The sequence below is a fragment of the Schistocerca cancellata genome, chromosome 5 (assembly GCF_023864275.1).
Source record: "Schistocerca cancellata isolate TAMUIC-IGC-003103 chromosome 5, iqSchCanc2.1, whole genome shotgun sequence".
NCBI lineage: Eukaryota > Metazoa > Arthropoda > Insecta > Orthoptera > Acrididae > Schistocerca > Schistocerca cancellata.
In genome coordinates, this window is record NC_064630.1 from 429,117,129 (window position 1) to 429,133,526 (window position 16,398).

Below are 16,398 nucleotides of genomic sequence, written 5' to 3' on the forward strand. Positions count from 1 at the left end.
TTTTAATTTGTGTGGTACCTAACTATAATCTGTTCACAAAGAGATGAGGGCTTCCTAGTTCTGGATCGGCAGAAGTTGCTTGCCTCTGGCCCACTCATATTTTGTGTCCAGCCACTGTGAACCTTGGCTATGTAATGTAGAACCTTACGTTAGTAGCCAGTGTTTAAGTGATTGTTGTGCCGAGTTGTGTTGCATCACAAATGAATACATATTTTAATGAGTGATGAAGTGGTTCCTGGCATGTCAAAAGCAGCACCATATACTCTTTCCACTTCTCAGAGAAGGGTGGGGGGTACTACTTTACAGAGTGGAGCCATAAAAATAATTAATAATGTCACTAGATGCTGCAAGCAAGAAACTGAAATTAAGTAGTTGCTCCACCCTCCCTCTTAGCCGATGAGATGAACAGTGACGTACACAGGAGCAAGCTTCAGCTCTCTGAGAAGAATCTGGAATTTTGTTGTGACCTGTATAAATGGGATCCACTCTTGTGGATCCACAATTTACATCTTATGCACCCCTAATTCCTTTTTGGTCCCCTTACAGGTTGGAGGTGACACCTGGGGATCAACACAGATCCATCTGAAAATCACTGGTATATATAATCAACTGACTCCAATTCTTTATCACTGGAAGAAGCAGTGGTATCAGACAATGCTGAAAACTGGCTGAAGGTAATACAAGAAGAGACACAGTCTCACATAGACAACTGCACATGGGAGTCTACTGTTGAACCTTCAGATAAGGAGCCACTAAATATGAAATGGGTGTTTAGAACTAGATCTGAAAGGCCAACTGTATAATATAAAGCAGAGTTATTGATTAAAACTTGTGCTGAGGAGCAAGACATGGACTATGATGACACATTTGCACCAGTTACAAGTTATAGCTCATTACAGTATTAATCTGCTTATAGCTTCTAAACATGACCTTGACACTTAATTTCTGGATGTTGTCAGTTTTCTCACAGGGCAATTTATATAAAGAGATTTGCGTAGAAGTTCCAGGTGTAGATCGAGTTGTAAAGACAGTGAAAGATACAGGTATTAAAAAACTAATAAAGGCAGTATATGGACTGAAGCAAGGTGGTTGCTACTAGAATTTGAAATTAGACAGTACGCTTCTGAATCTAAATTTCAAAGGGTCAGCAGCTGACCCTCGTGTCTACTACAAAAATCAAGGTTCAAACATTTTTGTAGTTCCTGTTTCTGGGGATGATATGGTAATTTTTAGTAACAATCAATGAGAGAAAGATGTTTTCAAAAACGAGCTCAGAAAAATTCATGCTGAAAGATCTTGGTGAACCTATTAACTGTTTAGGTATCCAGATTACTAAGAACAGCCAAGAAGGCTATTTGTGAATGGACCAGACACACTGTCTGGAGCAAATTCTCAACATATTCAATCTGAAAGAGTGTGGCACAATACCTATGCCATATAGAATCCCAAAAATAGAACAAGAGTGAGAAGCCATGAAGAACCCTATTGTGAAGTAATAGAAAGTTAAATAATGCTCAGTTAGGACCTAACTTATTTGGTAAGGACTGTCAGCTCTCATACACACATGACCGCCAACTCCATCATCCTCGGCCAGAATTCAACATCACGTGGGATGCAAGCAGCAAGCTGGAGGGAAAGTGGAAGGAGAAGGTGAGGGGAAGGGTAAGGGGAAGGGATAGTAGTGTATGAGTTGGAAGAGAGAGAGTAATGCTGTCTGGTGGAGTGTGCAGGGAAGACTCCAACATATGCAGTGTCAGGAGGTTGTGGGGCAGGGAAGTGGAAAAGAAGGAACTAACAATGAGAGGAGTGGGGGAAAGACAGATGGATGTGTTGGCAGAGGGCTGCAAACAATGGGTGGGAGACGATAAGTGGGAGGATATGATATGAATAGGGGGTGGAAACTATTGGGTGGAGGGTGTGGGGACGGTATGTTAGCATAGATTTAGACCAGGATAATTACGGGAACAGAGAATGTGTTGTAAGGATGACTCCCGTCTACGCAGTTCAGAAACACTGGTGGCGGAGGGATGGATCCAGATGGCTCGAGTAGATTAGATTAGGTTAGATTTACTTTCATTCCAATTGATCTGTAGTGAGGAGGTCCTCCAGGATGTGGAACATGTCAGAAAAACAACAATAAATGACAAATATTTACAACTAAAACAAATAAGCTAATGTGCCATTCCACAGGTCCCAAGTGGAATGATCGTCATTTTTTAATGAACACTATATGAAAGAATCATTTTACAAATACTAATGCACTGAATTTAAAATAAAAAAGTTTTTTATTTATTTATAAGGTAATAAACATGTAATACAACTACTATAATACTTATTTACAATGAACACATTACTGCACTGAAATGGTGCAGAAGTTAGATTGTACTTATATACAAATCAGTTGGTTTTACTGAGAAATTCATCAATGGAGTAGAAGGAGTTGGCCACCAATAAATCATTTAGGCTTCTCTTAAACTGAATTTCATTGGTTGTTAAGCTTTTTACGGCTGCTGGCAAGTTATTGAAAATGTGCGTTTCTGAATAATGCACACCTTTTTGTACAAGATAAGTGACTTTAAATCCTTGTGAAGATTATTCTTATTTCTAGTATTGATTCCATGAATTGAGCTGTTGGTTTGAAAAAGTGATATATTTTTAATGACAAATTTCATTAAGGAATAAATATATTGGGAAGCAGTAGTTAGTATCCCTAGTTCCCTAAACAGGCTTCTGCAGGATGTTCTTGAGTTCACACCACATATAACTCTTACTGCACGTTTTTGTGGCCAGAAAACTTTAGCTTGGCTTGATGAATTACCCCAAAAAATAATCCCATATGACATTATGGAATGAAAGTAAGCATAGTATGCCAGCTTTTTCATTTTTATAACCCATATGTCTGACAGAATTCGCATTACAAACAGAGATTTGTTAAGATGCTTCAGCAGTTCTGTGGTGTGCTCCTCCCAGTTGAATTTATTATCAAGCTGTAATCCCAAGAATTTAACACTGTCCACTTCTTCTATCTTCTTGTCATCGTATGTTAGACATATACTCGTGGGACACCCCTTACAAGTTCTGAACTGCATGTAGTGTGTTTTTTCAAAGTTTAGTGACAAAGAATTGGCTAGGAACCAGTGATTAATGTCCACAAATATTTTATTGGCTGATATTTTTAAGACTATACTTGATTTGCTATTTATTGCAATGTTTGTATCATCAGCAAACAAAACGAACTTGGCATCTGGTAATGTTACTGATGAAAGGTCATTGATATACACAAGAAAAAGTAAGGCCCCCAAAATGGAACCTTGTGGGACCCCACATGTAATTAGTTCCCAGTTGGATGATGCCTGATAGCTTGATACAAGTCTCTTTCCTAATAACACCCTTTGTTTCCTGCCAGAAATATAAGATTTGAACCATTCTGCAGCATTTCCTGTTACACTATAATATTCTAATTTACTTAAAAGGATATTGTGATTTACACAGTTAAATGCCTTTGACAGATCAAAAAATATACCAGTTGCCTGCAATTTTTTGCAGGCAACTGGTATTTTACATTTTCACTGTAAGTGTAGATAGCCTTCTCAATATGAGAACCTTTTAGAAATCCAAACTGTGACTTTGACAGTATGTTATTTGAGATAAGATGGTTATAAAGCTGACTGTACATTACTTTTTCGAAAATTTTTGAGAATGCTGGCAACAGTGAAATTGGACGGAAATTTGATGCTATTTCTTTATCTCCCTTCTTAAACAGTGGCTTAACTTCAGCATATTTCAGCCATTCAGGAAATATTTCACTGATAAACGACTGGTTACACAGATAGCTTAATATGTTACTTAGCTCAGAATCACATTCTTTAATTAACTTTGTTGACATTTCATCATACCCACTAGATGTTTTTGATTTTAAAGATTTTATGATGGACATTATTTCTGTTGGGGTAGTGAGGGTCAAATTCATATTATGGAAGTTACTTGAAATATCTGGTCTGAGGTATTCCATAGCAGCATCTACCGAACCTGACAACACCATCTTTTCAGTAACAGTTATAAAATGTTTGTTAAAAAGTTCTGCAACACTATACACATCTGTCATCAATATATCATTTACTCTTAATGCTATTTGTTCCTCTTCATGTCTGGTTCTACCGGTCTCCTCCTTCACTATATCCCATATTGTCTTTATTTTGTTATCTGATATGACTATCTTTTCCTTGTAATATATTTGCTTTGACATCCATATAACAGTCTTTAATATTTTGCAGTATTTCTTATAATGTGCTACAGCATCAACATTGGAAATGTTTCGGATTGACAGATACAGTTGTCTTTTTGTTTTACAAGATACCCCTATTCCTCGAGTAATCCATGGCTTCTTTGTAGACTTTGCTCTAACCTTGGTAAGTTTTGGGGGAAAGCAGTGTTCTAATAAGGTAAGCACTTTATTAACAAAAGTGTTATATTTTTTCATTCGTGCCATGAGCACTGTAGACATCAGTCCAGTGAATGTCTCTGAGGAGTGTCCTAAAATAATCAATTTTTGGCTTACTGATTACCCTTTTGAGCTCAGATTTAACAGATTTTATATCCTGTTCAGTATTAACATTTAACAGAAGGAACTGCATGTCATGGTCTGAGAGGCCATTGATTATTGGTTTTGTAATATAATTTTGTTCATTGGACTTTTCTATAAAGATATTATCAATGGCTGTTTGTGAGCAAGTGGCTATCCTAGTGGGGAACTTTACAGTGGGAATTAAGTTGAATGATAGTGTTACTAACTCAAATAAGTTCTTATTGGGAGAGTCTTTAAGGAAATCTACATTGAAATCACCAGCAACCACTATTTCTTTGTTTTAGGTTGTTAAATGGGCCAGTACAGCTTCAAGGTGGTTTACAAACAGATTAAAGTTACCTGCAGGTGCTCGATATACGCTTAATATTATGAAGGATTTTTTGTGAAATTCTAATTCTGTTGCACATGCTTCCATATGCTGTTCTAGGCAAAATTAATGAATGTCTATGTTTTTAAATTTATGACAGTTCCTGATGAATGTGACAACTCCTCCTTTCTCCATTTCTGATCTACAAAAGTGAGATGCTAACCTAAACCCTGTAACACTTAAAAGTTCTATACCAGTGGTCACATGATGTTCAGAGAGGCAGATTATGTCAGCTGGGTTTGAAGACTCTAATTCATCTATGCAGAGAGTTAATTCATTAATTTTATTTCTCAGTCCTCGAATATTTTGATGCAATAAAGATAGCTGACATTTCACATTGACTGAGTTAAAATTGGGTGGAGTTAAAATATCTGCTGTCTGCTGACAGTTGAAAATTCTTTGCCAATGGCTGTTTATGCTGATGTAATAAGGTGGAATTATGTTTTTTGATTTCTTTCTTAAACTGAAGGTTTGTCTCAGTTCCAACCTCTCTTAAAATTTGCTTTCTTTCTGTCCTCCCTACCCTAAAAAGGGTCTTTTCTGAATCCTATAACCACTGGTATTTTACCACTCATGACAGTGCCTCCCCCCTTTAACTTTCCTGCTATTTCCCCAGCCAATTTACCCTTCCCCTTCCTGTTGAGGTGAAGGCCATGCCTAGTATAATCCCACCTACTGCGAGAATCAACAGGAACCACACCAATGTGTGACCCTGCACCCGACATGAGCAGCCGTTCCAGCTCCAAATTAACTGTCTTGACAGAAGAGTTCAAATGAGGTCGGTCATGGTGCCCAAGAACAGATACAAACTCAACACTAGTATGCTTCGATGCTGATGCAATCTTTGCCAGGTCACACTCTATACTGTACCCAGGATCTCTGTTAATACTGTTACCTACCCCACCCACTATAACCACGGTGTCTTCCTTAGTGAAATATTCGCAAAGTGATCCTAAATCCTCTGTCACTTGCTCCAGACCAGCACTAGGTTTAAAAAAAATGGTGGCCTGGTATTCTGATCCTAGTTCATCGTGCAAAAGTTGGCCAACACCTATTCCATGGGAACTACCTAACAACAACACTTTCTTTCTCTTTACTGATTTCCCTACATTCTTACTTTTCAATTTGCTGCTGAAAGTTTGTTGTGCCCTGTCTACACCTGCAACTGCTTGAGGCTCACCAGCTTCTAACTGAAGCAACAGGTCAAATCTATTTTCCACATTCACCATAAAGCTGTCAGACAAAGTTCTAGGACTGTTCCTCCTGTTGCCTGTTGCCACTTCCCACCTCTCTTTACCCTTCTCCCTCCTTAACCTGTCAAGATCTCCCCTGGCCTTGTCTAACTCAGCCTGAGGAGGGTGGCAATTTTCCCCTCCTGTTCTAGTATTTTCCTATCTCTACTACAAATCCTACAAAACCACTGATGAGTCTCATTTACTTCCCCTATTCCCACGCCACTACAGTCACCCACATGGAAAAAACTACAGCACCCATTACACCAAAGCCCTGACCTAACAATTCTACGGCAAGTCAAGCACTTTTCACTCATGATAAACGTAATAGCTTATTAAGAATAAGTCAGTTAAATTACAGATAATAGTGAAGCAGCCATTGAAATCAAATGTGTTATGTTCAGCTGCATGTTGTGCCACGGGGTGGTCTCCTTTGCTCTAGGACACAGTTTGGCAGTAGCCGTTCATCCTGGTGGATAGCTGGTGTTTTGTTCCTTTTTTCCACACCTCCCTGCCCCACAACCTCCTGACACTATGCCTTTTGGAGTCTAGTCCCTGCACTCTCCACCACCAGACAGCATTCATCTCTCTCCCTACCTGTACTCTACTACCACTTCCTCTTCCCCTTCCCCTCCAGACTGCTGCTTGTATCCCACGTGATGTTGCATTCTGGCCCAAGATGCTGAAGTTGGCGATCATGTATGTGTAAGGTGTGCTTGCTTTCGTGTGTGTGTGTGTGTGTGTGTGTGTGTGTGTGTGTGTGTTAACTGATGAAGGTTGTGTTGAAAGTTACATGTGAGTGTCTTTTAATCATGCCTATTGGCAACTTGACGTGTCTTCTTTACAGTTGCAGACAGGCATGATTAAAAGACACTCACATGTATATTTCAACCACAGCCTTCATCAGTTAAGACACACACACACACACACACACACACACACACACACACAAACACACACACACACGAGCAAGCACCCCTCACATACACACACATGATCGCCAACTCTTCAGCATCTTGGGCCAGATTGCAACATCAGGTCAGATGCAAGCAGCAGTCTGGAGGGGAAGGGGAAGTGATAGTAGTGTACAGGTGGGGAGAGAGATGAATGCTGCCTGGTGGAGGGTGCAGGGACTAGTCTCCAACAGGCACAGTGTCAGCAGGTTGAGGGGCAGGGGGGTGGGGGGTGGAAATCATGAACAAAACATGAGAGGAGTGGGGAAAGACAGGTGGATACATTGGTAGAGGGCTGTAAATGAACAAGGTGGGGGATGAGAATGGGGAGGAGGTGGTAGGACATAGGGGGTGGAAACTGTTAGGTGGAGGCTGTGGGAACAGTATGTTGCCGTAGGTTGAGGCCAGGATAGTTCTGGGAATGGAGACTGTGTTGTAAGGATAATCAGTCTTTTCCAACATTTCTAATATTTCTACCTGGAGTTCCCATTGTTTGTAATTATCATTCAGATGCATCAATAATTGTCTGCCAAGAAATACATGCAGTTATGGATGTGTGTGTATTAAGAACATTGAGGCAGGTTTGGAACATTTATTCAGTGTTAATTCCTTTTAGCTTTGTGTGGCTTTGTATTTATCTTGTCCCCAAGTGATGTACAACAATGTCGGTGTGGCTGTGGTGGCTATTCTCTCTTTGTGTTGACTTCATCTCCCAAAAAATCTATTAAAAACACAAGTCCTCGTTGCATCGGGAGGTGCAAGGTAGTTTGGTAAGAGGATGAAAACTTGTGATTTCCACATATTCTAACTTTTAATTAAAACAATACTGGTATAGCACAGTTACATACATGTTTATCACACAAGCTCAAAAGACTGACAGACACCAAGATTGGTAAAAAAAAACAATTGAGGTACATAAAAAAGTTGGTAGTATGGCTTTCATTTTTCTGTCAGCTTACTCAGACATAATCATACTTCCCTAAGATACCTTTTCCACATGGAGACGGCACAAATATATATTTATATGTGTACGACACATAAAGAACCTACTACACAACTACCCCTCCTTTCCACTGTATGCTGGTGTGATCCATATCAGTAGACATCAGTACACAGTGGTGGTGCACTACATTATTTACACCTTTTTATACTTTAAACTCTTGGCCTGGCAGGGTACTAAGGCCTTTATTCATGGACAACTTTACCTCATTTACTCCTGGAACATGTCTTTACATAACATATATAACTAATTTTGTTAACAAATTATTACTACTACTATTTACAATTTTTAAGGGTTGCATCAACAGGCAAATTTGAATTAAGAGTCTGCAGTTTGATTATTGGACTCTGGCCGCTGCTATTGCATCATTGTTCAGCACTCGCATTGTCCAGCTGCGCGTGCACTTGAGTTTGTTAACACTGCAGTTAAGTTGAGCTGTCCATAGGCATGCTACAATTTCACTTGTTTACCCAAAGAAAAAAAAATGTGTTCATCCCACTGTTGCAACGTGGTGTGCATAGTGGAACCATCGATGCTATGGCTAGGAGTTTTATCATTTATGGCCCAGGCATTTGTTCCTGTTATAACTCGCATGCTTCAGTGGCTGAACCAGGCTCATGTTATCAGCATCCTGATGACACTTGAAAGTTTCAAGGTAAGTCTATAATGCCTTCATTCGTTTTCATACCCTCTCTGTGGTAGAATGTCTTGTTGATACTAGAGTCCACTGAGGATATAAATGTTCATTCCTGCCCATCACTGCCACACATTTTTCAGAGGAACACACAGAATTACAGGTTTCAAACCTTCACAAAATGTTCGTAGCACATTTACAGTTATTAGCTCACATACACTGTCATGGAAAAGATATTTAGCTTTAGATTGCACTATAGTTTTTACATTCCATCAGTGTTACAATAACCTAAGTATTTGCATTGTAAAATATGCTGACACACTGGGTTTGTGTATTTCCTACTCGGTGCATATACATTTTCATATGGCATTACATTTCTTTTCGTAAATATTGTACAAAAATTTACATAAACACTGTACAGAAATTATGCGTACAAGACAGTTAATATTACATACATTTCTTGTGATTTTGTGTCATGTAATATCCTTAAGTTTTTAAATTATCATTTTTATGACACCTTATTCTTCAGTATTACTCTTTTGAATGATCTTTTGTGAATAATCTGCATTCATAGTCTCATCTTATTTTAACATTACACAGGTGGTCATTTTTTAAAATCTTATTTTCTAGTATTGGCAAAATATTTATCTACAACATTGTCACATGATGTGCATGAGTTTTGTGTTCATACATTGCCCCTGACATGTGTATCCATCATTACAGATGCTGAGGAAAGAAAGCTTCATAATATAAAATCCTGGTAAGCCTACTTAACTGTGTTTAGCTATGTCTCTGATAAGCTTACTAGGATGTGTATACTTGTCTACAGGAAGAAACATTCATCACAAGAGAACTATTGAGTACAACGTTTCATGGCTACCTACTCATCTTAATCCACTTGCTTCATGTTTGCTTTCTACTGATACAAACTGACAGTACTATCTTGTGTGGTTCAAGTATCATCATCAACAGCAAACAGTGTACTTTAGTGTTGGTGACTCGTGCTTATTTTTGCTACATGATATCACTCTTGTGTATTCTGTTGTGCATGAATATGCCTACGAGAATTGTACCAATGAACATTGTAAAACAATGCTGAGACAACATGTGTCCATGTGCAAATGTACTGTAATAACTCTTGGTTGACCTCCTCTCAGTCACATGGACTTTCACATCATTACATCACATATACTTTTATATGTGTAGTTATTTTATTTCAGTGTGGCCATTATGCTTTGGTACCAAACACCTAACTATTGTGTTAGAGAACACCCAGGAAGGGTAAAGCTCATTTTCCTTACCACTGTTTAGGTGTACTAACTTACAGGATCCTGGGTGAGGGACTTTTGATGTACCAAATAGCCCTGTGCAACCAGTTGCTACTTGCGATTCAGCTTACCATACATTGTCGATGTTGGATGAGTCCACAGGAATATTCCTAGTACTATATGGTACTCTACAGTGCATCCTAATTTCTTATCATACAATTGTTTTCTGTATTCTGCCATTTCTTCAGTGCTAACCAGTGCCCGACATTTTCTCCTCATGTGATATTTCCTTGTTAGGGACCTTGGGTAGAGGTTTTCCCAACTGTCTACTTGTCTTTTGTCAAACAGCAATTCCATAGATGTAAAGCCAGTTGAGCTATGTAGGAGATTGTTAACAACTTACTGGAAGGGGGTAACATAATTGATCCACATAGTGTGTTTGTGAGTGGTGTAATTCTGCATAAATCTGTTAAATTCCGTAAATATGCTCTCTATGGGACTTGCTTCATGGTGAAATCTGGACACAAGCATAAGTTTAATGTTGTGAGTGCTCATGAACTCTTTCCAACAGTTCCCTGTAAAGTATGATGTGTTGTCCATCAACAATCTTTCCGGCTCTTCTTCCCGGGATAGACAATCCATTGTAATTCTTCTGATGACGGTGCTTGCTGTAACTGATTGCACAGCATACAATTTGACATACTTGGAAGAAACATTGTATAGTGCAACAACATTCTTACACCTCTTTTCCCTTGTGGATCCAATCCAGCTGCATCCAAGGAAACTATCCCCAACGGATCAGGTGTAGATCAATTAGTTTTGACTTATTTGCATGCATAGCCTTCTGACGCACAACACATTTCCATATTTAATGCAGAACTGCTCATCTTAAATTTGGATAGTAACAATATGTATCTATCTTACTAAGGCATTTGGAGATGCCACAGTATCCCTGAACATTGTGAGTGTATAATGTAAAGTCACTAATGCGATCCTGTGCTCTGAGTGGTATCGGTGAAATGATAACCTTGGTGAATCATACAATATTTTTTCAACCTGTCATCATTCTTCTGCAGCAGTTTTAGCCTTACCTTTTGCCATATGGGATCCTTCTGCTGTAGTTTCTCCATGATTTTACACATTATAATGTAGTATGGCTGTTGTGTTTTATCTTTCATCGAAAAAACTCTAATTTCTGATTTGTTCTCCAGGAATTCGTCTAGACCTTGTGGAAGCCTCGATAAGGCTTCAGCAATTGCGTTTTGATTACCTTTGATATATACAATTTCAAAATCAAATTCCTGTAAATATAAGCACCACATAGTGACCCTCCTATGTAATAGTTTACAAGTGAGAAGGAAGGACAAAGACTGATCGTTGCATTACACATTGGTATGCTTTCCCCACAGGGAATATTCTAACCCTTTGAATGCCCATATTACCATTAGAGCTTCCAATTCAGTCGTGGAATATGCTTGTTCAGCTTCAGATAGTGTCTTACTAGCAAAACTAATTATCTTGGGGGTAAGCTCCCCATTCATCCGTGATCTGGAGTAAACAAGTGCCCAGCCCTTGGGAGAATGTGTCTGTACAAACACAAAAATCATGGGTCATGTCAGGATGATGTAAGATGCTGGCATTTAAAAAAGCTTCTTTCATGTTGTCAAAATCAGTTTAACTTTGCTTGGTCTATAACCAGGGGTGATTCTTCCGTAGAAGATTCAACAGAGCATCACTATTTAAAAGCTGGTGTGGTGCAATTTTTCTGAAGAAAGATACTAATCTAAGATATCTCTTCAACTGTTTCTTATTTTGAGGTACCAGGCAGTGTTTGATAGTATCAAGTGTCTTAGGATCTGGAAGTATACCTTGAGGTGATATTATGTGTCCCAGGAATTTAAAACTCTTTCCTTACTGAAATGTGACACTGGCTGTGACTCTGTGTTCTGATAACCTATACAAGATTTGAACCAAGAGCCTGAAGTGTTATGACCATGTGGGGGGTAGCAAGCAGTAAGTCATCAATATACATAGCGGCCCTACTTAACAATTCAGGTCCTAAGACTTGATCTAAAGCAGAAATAAATATGCCTACACTGACTTTTAAATGAAAATGGGGAACACAGGACTCATATCTTCTGCCCCACACATACAAAAGTATTGTACTTCTGGCTATTTTCATGTAGTACAATTTGTCAGTACGAGGCTCAGGGATCTATTATGGTGAGGTACTTAATGTTATGGAATTTTAAAAGTTGTTCTTCCAGCTTGTCAGGGTATGTCCTGACAGGTATAATAATCTTATTTATTCCTTGTGCATTGAGCACGAGATGGTCACTACTGTCTGATTTGCTAATGGCCAAAATGGGGCTACAGTATGGAAATAAGGATGGCTGTATTATTTTGCAGTTTAGGATTCTATTGATCTCTTTCCTCACAGCCTCCTTCTTGGCCCATGGAATGGGGTAAGATCAAAAGTAGGTTTCCTGTGAGTACACCTCCATTTTGTATTTGTATCCTTTGATTATGCCAGGGCATCGTTCAAACACATGAGCATAATGTACTGAAAACTCCTGCAGTTTTTCCGTTTGTTCTCCATGAGACATGCTGACTGACTCATCTTGGCATGCATGATCTCACAGCCTATTTCCTCTTCCTGTGATTGTACTCAAACATCAGCAGTGTGTTTTGGTTTTCTTTCTCTGGTGTTTGATTTGACTAGGTTTGGTGATTCACAATGAAATGACACTTCCCCTTACTGATGCCAATTTGTACTTGGTACTCCCTACAGATGTTCACGCCAATAAGGCAGTTTACTATTAGCCGTTCAACCCCAAGAAAAATGCATTGTAAAGAGAAGCTATTAATTGGAATAGGAATCCATGCCTGCAGTTGTATGCCTTAGGCTCACCTCCTACAGTTTTGGACTGGAAGCATCAGTATGTGTCCTCACTTTTATATTTGGTCAAACAGACCTTGTCAAATTATATTTGTGCTAACTCCAGTGTCCAGTATTATGGATACCCTTAAACAGAGTGTTTGTGCATTGATCATGCCTGTACTGTGTCTTCATTTTCATCTGCACAGTTGGTAATATCCTCCTGACACAGTTCATCTTTGACATCACCACAGTTGTCGTATCTAAGAAAATAGCTTTCGACTAGTCCAATGCCCCAAACCGTATTCCTGGTCATCAAATGGGGGCCTATTGAGACTGGTCTCTGTTTTCTGAATTACCCTGAGCACTGGTCCCCGCATTACGGGTAACTTCAACTACATGCACGTTACGTATCTGGGTTTGCCAGTTACTATCTTGCGTGGCTCCCAGTTTGAAATATTGTTGTCCCTGTCCGCTATTCGAAATGTAATTTTGATTGTTCTGATCATAGTCAGGCAGCATCAGATTATTTTTTGCCCGGTTGCATTCTGCCCTTCCAAGTTGCTGTACAGGTCATTGCCTCAAGTCATTAGCAAATTGTAAGCTTGCTGATGGTAACCTCTCTGACCATTAAATCCTGGCCGACTGAAATTCTGCCCTTGGTTACTTTTCTATCCTCGCTTGCATTTTTTTCCCTTTCCATTACCAAATTGGTTCCTGTTGGTATTGCTATGAGGAGGTGTAGCTACCAACTGTGTTGGTTGTTACTGTCATTCCCGCCATGTTGTTCATTCGTTGTTGTGGGGTCTGCCTGTGTGCTGTCACTTTATGATTGCACAGGTCTTCTTCATACATAAGATCACTGGAATCGAGAACTGAGAGGAAATTCTCTATATCGTGCTCAACAGTGGTGATTAATTTCTCACTTATGTTAGCCAGTAGTATGCTTTTCACAATTTTTAGGCCATCTATATGTGATATTCGGTTTGTCCAGTAGTGTGTTTTATATACATACTTCTTGAAGTATGTTCTGAGCCCTCAGAGTACTGCTGAATGGCATTGAGTTAAACACTTTGTGCCCCAATCTCTCTTGTACTGCGATGGGGATCAGAACTTTTCAAGGAATACCCTTTCAAACTTTTCACAAGTGTGACACTTTTCCACAATGTCAATGGGTCACAGTAAGACGTCGTCCTGCGTATAACGTACCTTGCAGCATATCTTCAGCGTTTTTGTCCAGTTCCACGGCAAAATGTTCCGGAATGCTCTTATAAGACGACTGGGTTTCTTCACTTACTTTCAGAAGAAAAAATCTGAAACTGCAGTGTCGTAATAAGCCTTCATCCATGAGCAAAGTAGAAAGGCATGTAGCACTGTCTGTTGCTGGCATGGCATTGTTTTGATGTATCCGATGTTTTCTTAATACCTGTGCCAGACAGTATCAGAAATTGGCAGTGTGTGCCATATGTTACATTTGTGATCTATTTCACCAAACAAGTTAAGGTTAAAGTGTGGATACATGTTCAAATTATGTATCCTGTCTGTTGACACCTGACAGCTTGCGGTTGAATGTTGCCACTGACGATATTAATCCACAATTTTTTCTCCACTGCTTTCAACCTCTGTTCTATTTCAGCTCTTTGTTCTGCCTCCTGTACCTTCATCACTTCCTCAATCAAATGTATGTAACTCTTGTGTTCCCGGACTACCTCATGCACCAGGGTAGTACCTTGGTCAAGCATACTAGTCTCAGCTCTATCCTTCATTTCCTTAATGTCTTTATCTATCCTTTCTTGCTGCTTTATCATGAAGTGAGTATTTAAACTTATGCTACCTAGTTGCAGTGATAGGTCTTTGACCTGTTCTGGTAGACCTTTGTATGCTGTTTGCAACACATCAGTGGCACCCGTGAGTGTATTTATATTCTGGCACAGTTGTGACTGCTCCTGATGCATTTTTGTCTGAGCCTCAGATACTTCCTTCATCTTTTCTGTGACCTGTACTTGTGTCTTGCCTACTGATGACACTTTTTAGCTTAAATTATTTATATTTTGTGCCAAATCAATGAGCAATTGTTTTTAGATCTTTCCCCATACTTACAAGTTTATCCAATAATTCATTTGAAAGAAAGCACGCAAATTTTATGGCAACTCATTGAACTGTTGTGTTATGTCAGTTCTGAAAGCATCAAGAATTTGCTTTTACTGCTTAAATAATTCCTTTTATGTATCTGCCTGTTGTTTTGTAAAATCATTAAATTTTTCATTGATGCTTCACTTAAGTGTTTGATTTTGCTCATTCAGATTGTTAAAGGTTTGTTTTTGCTCTTCCTTAAACTTGATATTGAAATCATTGAAGCTTCATTTAAGTAGCTGTTGTAACATTTGCATCATGATCAGGGTTTCCAATGCACACAGTGCACCCTGTCCAATCACATTTGCAGTAGGCATAAGTGTGGCAGGCAAAGAATGATTTAATAAGTCTGTGCTGTCACGCGTTGCATTTTCACCAGAGGGAAAAATACTCCCTGTAGAAAATTGTGACCCTGTCTCATCTACTGCCATCATGTATCATTTTGAAAGACAATGTTACTATAATCAGTGTCCACATTAATTGAAAAATGTAATTGTTCCATCATCACTGCAGCTAACATTTTCAATTTCGATGTCATTTGTTGCCACGTTCATGTCAGCAACATCTTGTGCCTTGCTATCCAGCAATGGACTGGCAACAATATGCATATTATATGAACTCATTTTTTGATAATTTTACAAAATGACCAAAATAAATTAACACTTTTGGAAAGGAAATATTCTCTTTGTAATAGTGAGGACACCACCACAAAATCTATTCAGTGGTACCTTGCTAACACATATCAAAATACATTGCCTGTGTAACTCAATTGTATGCAAACATTTCTCTCCCTAAAATTAATTTTCTGTCCAAATGTCTAGATATTTTATGAGACTGCTTCTATTTGGGAATTGGATAATGAAGGATACTATATTCACTATTGGCAGAGACACTAATAGACACAGTCATGTATGAAATGCATCTTGAATTTTCCTACCTTTTGTTGGCTTTCTTGCTCCTTCCAGAATTAACTCTTCAATTGATTATCTTTAATTTTTTGCACATTATGGTATTTCCATTCTTCTTGGTTTAATATAGTATCCTAGTCATGAACCAGAGAAAGAAAACAATTAGTATAACAAAAATTTGCAAAATTGTTTTGAATTATTACAAACGTGCTAACCCTCTCCCGATGGTGACATCCTAGTAAAGGTCACCAGATGTAGTTGTTGGGGAGAGAGGTAATGTGAATTGTCTAGAGCTGAAGTAATTATTGTTTAGCCACATCAAAAACTGAAACTTCCTGGCAGATTAAAACTGTGTGCCGGACCGAGACTCGAACTCAGGACCTTTGTCTTTCGCGGGCAAGTGTTCTATCAACTGAGCGACCCAAGCATGACTCACGCCC